This window comes from Nanorana parkeri, unplaced genomic scaffold (assembly GCF_000935625.1).
Source record: "Nanorana parkeri isolate BGI_ZX_2015 unplaced genomic scaffold, ASM93562v1 scaffold626, whole genome shotgun sequence".
In the NCBI taxonomy this organism is placed as follows: domain Eukaryota; kingdom Metazoa; phylum Chordata; class Amphibia; order Anura; family Dicroglossidae; genus Nanorana; species Nanorana parkeri.
In genome coordinates, this window is record NW_017306894.1 from 536,856 (window position 1) to 543,243 (window position 6,388).

Here is a 6,388-nt window from a genome sequence, read left to right on the forward strand (position 1 = left end):
CGACCTCCTGTTGTGATGTTGGAGAGATTTTGGCAAAAGTCTCCCCCCCCCCATCCCCACACAGTCCTGTTTTCACTTTGATCACACATATGCCAATTAAACACCCACCTTGTTAAAGGGAAATGATAATGGTTTTGGTTAGTTTGATTATATTTTTAAACTGATGTTTTATATCTATTTTTGCTGTACAAATAAACATTTACAGTTTATCTACAATAAAAAAAAAATGTGTGTGTTTTATTTTAGATGGAGTTGGGTATAGTTACTATCCCAGGTGTTTGTCCCCTCTGTACTACACAGAAGAAAAGGAAGGATTATCCTAAACAGCCAAAAATCAGCTTATCGTATGGACAAGCACCCTCTGTATATAGGATGTCTAGTTCAACCCCATCTATTGGATGTCTAGATTATTATTATTATTATTATTATACAGGATTTATAGAGCGCCAACAGTTTGCGCAGCGCTTTACAATATAAGGAAGACATTACAATACAATATAATTCAAGACAAGATGGTAAGGACGGTCGTGCCCGTGAGAGCTTACAATCTGTAGAATGTCTATGTATCCTCAATGTAGAGCTAAAGGAAATCTCACCGCTCCAATTCCTTAGCCGCCATCAGGTCTCCCCAGGGTGAAACATGTGAGAAGTTGTAGCTGGTTGGGGGTTTGCGGTGCTGGTATTTGCTGCTTTATACACTTTTATTCACTGTTATACTGGATTTGCTGTGAATTTCAATAAAATCTAACGTATTGGAATTCTCTGGATAGTGTGGTCTGTTTGTATACTATGTATCCTCCATGTCTTATATCTATGTCTTCTCCATCTATAGGATGTCTAAGTCTCTTTCATCTATAGAATGTCTATGTCTCTTTCATCTATAGAATGTCTATGTCTTCTACATCTAAAGGATATCTATGTCAATATCATCTATAGGATGTCTATGTCTCTTCCATCTATAGAATGTCTATGTCTCTTTCATCTATAGAATGTCTATGTCTTCTACATCTATAGGATATCTAGGTCAATATCATCTATAGAATGTCTATGTCTCTTCCATCTATAGGATGTCTATGTCTTTTCCATCTATAGGATGTCTATGTCTCTTCCATCTATAGGTTGTCTATGTATCTTCCATCTATAGGATGTATATGTCGCCTCCATCTATTAGATGTCTATGTCTCTTCCATCTATAGGATGCCTATGTCTCCTCCATCTATTAGGATGTATATGTCTCTTCCATCTATAAGATGTATATGTCTCTTCCATCTATAGGATGTCTATGTCTCTTCCATCTATAGGATGTCTATGTCTTCTACATCTATAGGATGTGTATGTCTCCTCCATCTATCAGATGTCTATGTCTCTTCCATCTATAGGATGTCTATGTCTCCTCCATCTATTAGGATGTCTATGTCTCTTCCATCTATAAGATGTCTATGTCTCTTCCATCTATAAGATGTCTAAGTCACTTCCATCTATAGGATGTCTATGTCTCTTCCATCAAAAGGATGTCTATGTCTCTTCCATCTATAAGATGTCTAAGTCACTTCCATCTATAGGATGTCTATGTCTCTTCCATCAAAAGGATGTCTAAGTCTCTTCCATCTATAAGATGTCTAAGTCTCTTCCATCTATAGGATGTCTATGTCTCTTCCATCTATAGGATGTCTATGTCTCTTCCATCTATGTGATGTCTATGTCTCTTCCATCTATGTGATGTCTATGTCTCCTCTCTCCACCATTATACAAATCTTTGTTCTGTCTGGTATGGGAAGCCACTCATGACTGACACATTCCTCTGATTCACGATAGCAAATCTAAATTAAATCTAAACCTCATTTGCAAAGTGTTTAGCAGGTGCTGGCCCCTTCTGTTTTGCATTGTTGGATCTGATCATGTCAAGAGATAGTAGCTAAACAAATCAAGGAGCAAAACACACCTGAAAGCTCAAATAACATTTTAAAGATAAGCTGTCCTGAGAGGAATACCACTGCTGTCACTCCAACTCTTTTTGACAATTCTTCTTCCTTGACTGTCACGGGTCCAAGTGATGGATTCTCTGGGTCCATCGTTTAACAAATCACTGACATGGAACGAACATGCAATCAATTAAGGTTACATTTCTGGCCGTCAAGGTTGTAGAAGTGATGCCAAAGGATAAGCACAACAGCTGAGACATTTGAGGTCTGAGAATGTTAGTTTAGTTATTTATTTATATATAAGTGGTTGGCACTGTACCCTTCTAACTCCTCTGATCAATTTCACACAACAGTAGTCTCTTGGTAGGGGAAACTGTCACCTGAGCTGGATAAGCTTGATAACATGTAGACAAAAATTGCACAACAACTGATTCAAATGTAAAAGTTTACTGAAGTTCCATAAAGACCAACGTGAGGTTTTGGCGACAGAAATCCCCCCTCTCCCAAGGTAAAACTGTTCCGTAGGTTACCTTGAGAAATGGGGCTATCGGTCACGTTGGTCTTTAATGGAACTTAAGTAAAGTTTTAAACTGGAACCAAGTGATGACATTTTTGTCTACAAGTCATACTTGGTACCACTGCATTTTCAGCAAATGAAGTATTAGTGAGGGATTCATTATTGTAACTTTGGGTTTGGTAACTCTCATCTCACGTGTAAGGTCAGCTTGCAGCAAACCTATGCTATGCCTATTTATTCCCAGCAACATCTACATACCAATCCTTCGCTCCTCCACCAACTTGTTCAGCATTTGGAGAATGCTCAGTACTTCTAAGTATGGCGGAGCATGTGATCCACTCTTTGTAACAGAGTCCTGGCAGCCTTCCTGTGAATCGTGGTGCCTATTTGCAGCATTGTCCAAAAATCTCCTCCTTCTTCCTGTGGATCCATGCCGCCCGCACCTGCCGAGACCGACTGGGACCTCTGGTAAGACTGCACAGCCCTCTTGAGAGCCTGCACAGCTCACTATAGACCCCACACAGCCCACCTAAAAGTCAGCACAGACCAGCATAGACCATACACAGCCCACCTGAAAATCCGCACAGCTCAGCACAGACCCCACACAGCCCACCTGAGAGCCTGCACAGCTCACTATAGCACACACATAGCCACCCGAGGGTCCACACAGCCCACCATAGAACCTGAACAGCCACCTGAGAGCCCGGACAGTCCACCATAGAACCTGTACAGCCACCTGAGTGCCCGCATAGCTCACCATAGAACCTGCACAGCCACCTGAGACCCCGCAAAGCTCACCATAGAACCTGCACAGCCACCTAAGACCCCGCATAGCCCACCATAGAACCTGCACAGCCACCTGAGAGCCCGCATAGCCCACCATAGAACCTGCACAGCCACCTGAGACCCCGCATAGCCCACCATAGAACCTGCACAGCCACCTGAGAGTCCGCACTATTAGACTATTCGCTATTATTTTTCCTACTCTTCTACTTTCAGAGGTAGTTATTAGGTTATTACATTAATAGGTATCATATGGGCAACACAGTGGCGCAGTGGTTAGCACTTCTGCCTTGCGGCACTGGGGGTCCTATGTAAAGCGCTGCATAAATTGTCTTACAGATACAACCAGCCCGTTGAGGGCAACCATAATGCAGTCTGATGTGGCCCACAATGAAATTGAGTTTGTTCTGGATGGATATGGTTATTAGCAGTAGGATAGAACTTAATATAGAAATACATATTTATTTGTAGTTTCTAACCATTGATACTCCTTATAGTGAACCAGTTGCTTAGTACTGGCCAAAGCACAGGTTGACTTTAAGGATCACATACACAGCCTGAGCGATTTATGCATCACTAGTGACAATCAGGCCTGGAAGAGGTTAACATAACCCTAAGACGCATGTCACATTCATGGGCATGCCACCAGTGAGAAGTTGCCATTTGTAGGGAGGACACATACCTGCTTTATATGTGTCACTCCATTGCCGGATTCGACAGCGAGGTGTCACCCCCTTGTTGCCGAAAACACTGCAAAACCTGCATCACTGTCGAAGGAGCACAAATTTGATCCTCTAGCCACCAAGGGAGTGACTCATGCTAGAAAATTTGATGACACCATGCTGCACTCGCTGTTGCAACACTGAAATGCAATAGTATGTATCCATTATATTGCAACATTCAAACTGATTACAGGTAGTCCCCGGGTTATGAACAAGATAGGGTCTGTAGGTTTGTTCTTAAGTTGAATTTGTATGTAAGTTGGAACAGGTACATTTTTTAGGTGTAACTGCAGGCCAAAACATTTTTTTCGGGGGTTTTGGATAGCATAGAAGGGTTTACCCCCTGTAACATTTGTTTTACTGTGTGTGCCCTTGTGAAAAATATTTTACCTCACTTTCTGCCCCTGTGACAACTGGATTTTGAAAATTTTGGATTGTCGTCGTAACAAGGATTGGTGATAAAGCTTCAATGCAGACACCTTTCTCCCATGATAACTCTTGCAGGAGTGAATTTCCCTTTCTAGGGGTAGATTTCCTCTCACTTCCTGTTGTCTCAAGGACTGGAAGTGAGATTAAATCTTTCTAATGAGGATACAGACAGCAGTAAAAACCTCACAGTGACCCGAAAGAAGAGGCGGGCACCCCTCGTCCACACATCTAACAAGAGCCAACTTCCTGTAATGTACAACAGTACTACGAACCAGACCCGAAAAGGCGGGCACTCCTCAGCGGCACGGGCGTGGTAGGATTACAACTACCCCTGCTGTACAGTAATAGCCTCCGTAAGTAGGAGTCGGATGTAAGTCGGATGTATGTAACCCGAGGACTGCCTGTAGTATGTATCCATTATACTGCAACATTCAAATGTCTTGCTGCTTATAACCAAATAGCATGCATTCATTAAATTGCAACATTCAAACATGTCACCGCCTATAGCATGCATTCATTATATTGCAACATTCAAACATGTCACCGCCTATAGTATGTATCCATTATATTGCAACATAGAAATGTGTCTCTGGCTATAATTGAACAGTGTGCATTCATTATATTGCAACATTCAAACGTGTCACTGGCTATCACCAAATAGCGTGCATCCATTATATTGCAACATTCAAACGTGTCTTGGCTATAACCAAATAGTTTGCATTCATTATATTGCAACATTTTCCATTTTAAATATCATATCACTGAGGGCTCCAAATGTAGCTGTAAAAGCATGCTGGGATTTGTGGTGTCCAAGTGGATGGCTGCGAGCTACACAGTTAAATTCCTATTAGGTTTCTGCCTTCAGCCCTGAGCTATATACAAAGATTGTAATGAGGATTCTGTGTCTGTACCTGTTGCAATCACAGTCACTGCTAACACTGTTTCATGCATAATGTAAACTTCCATGGCCCGTACTTACAGGCTGTGCTGATGATAATTATACAGATATGCACTATTTATCCAATTAGAAGAAGGGAGATTCCTTCCCCCAGTCCATGATAAAAATATACATATGTGGGAGTGTTGTGTTTACTGGGAATCAGCTTTTCACTCTCAGGCTTGCATGCTGAACATTGGGGGGACCAGAGAAGAAGCTGAATGGAGGTGTCAGGGCTGTCTGTCCCCCCTCAAACCCCCTCAGGGCTTTCTGCTTTTCTATTGTTCTATAAAGTGCAGATTAGTGATGAGCTGTCATGTGAAAAGACTCCACACCGCTGTGCTGGGGAAGTGGTACAGTCCATCTGGGTTCTCCTCCTCCCCCTCTGCCTGTCAGCTCTTGGTTTGTTCCGCCTGCTGCTCCTAGTCTAGGAGCTGTCCAGCAGCATCAGGAGGGGAGAGGGGGGCAGAGGAGGAGGAGGAGGGGGGGAGGATGCTGGGAGCTGGATGGAGATAATACAGGGGTCAGAGCAATACAAGGGAGACAACAAAGAGGGGACAGGGGAGACCCTGGGGGCAGGGCGGTGCAGGCTGAGCATCGGGGAGGCAGAGGGAGAGTGCTGGGGGGAGAGAGAGAGGAAGTGGGGTGCAGCCAGAGTGCCGGAGAGAGAGAACACACAGGAAGGGAAAGTGAGAGAGCAAGAGAGAGTGCTAAGGAGAGAGAGAGCGCTGAGGAACAAGAGAGGAAGAGGAAAGGGTGAGTGCTGGGAAAAGAGAGCGAGAGAGAGAGAGAGAGAGGAGTGCAGAGATCTAGAGAATGACAGTGTGAGAGAGAAGAGTCACACAGGAAGGTGACGAGAGAGAGAGAGAGTTCAGGCAGAGTTCTGGAGAGAGGAGAGAGACAGATAGGAGAGCCGAGAGAGCATAGGGATCCTAAGAGAAAGGAGAGAGTGCAGGCAGAGTGCTGGAGAGACGAAAGGGAGGGGAGTGATTTTGCATGCAGCCAGAGTGCTGGAGAGAGACTGTAGAAGACTAGAGAAAGGGGGAGACAGAGGAGGAGAGAGAGGGGGGGGGGGGGG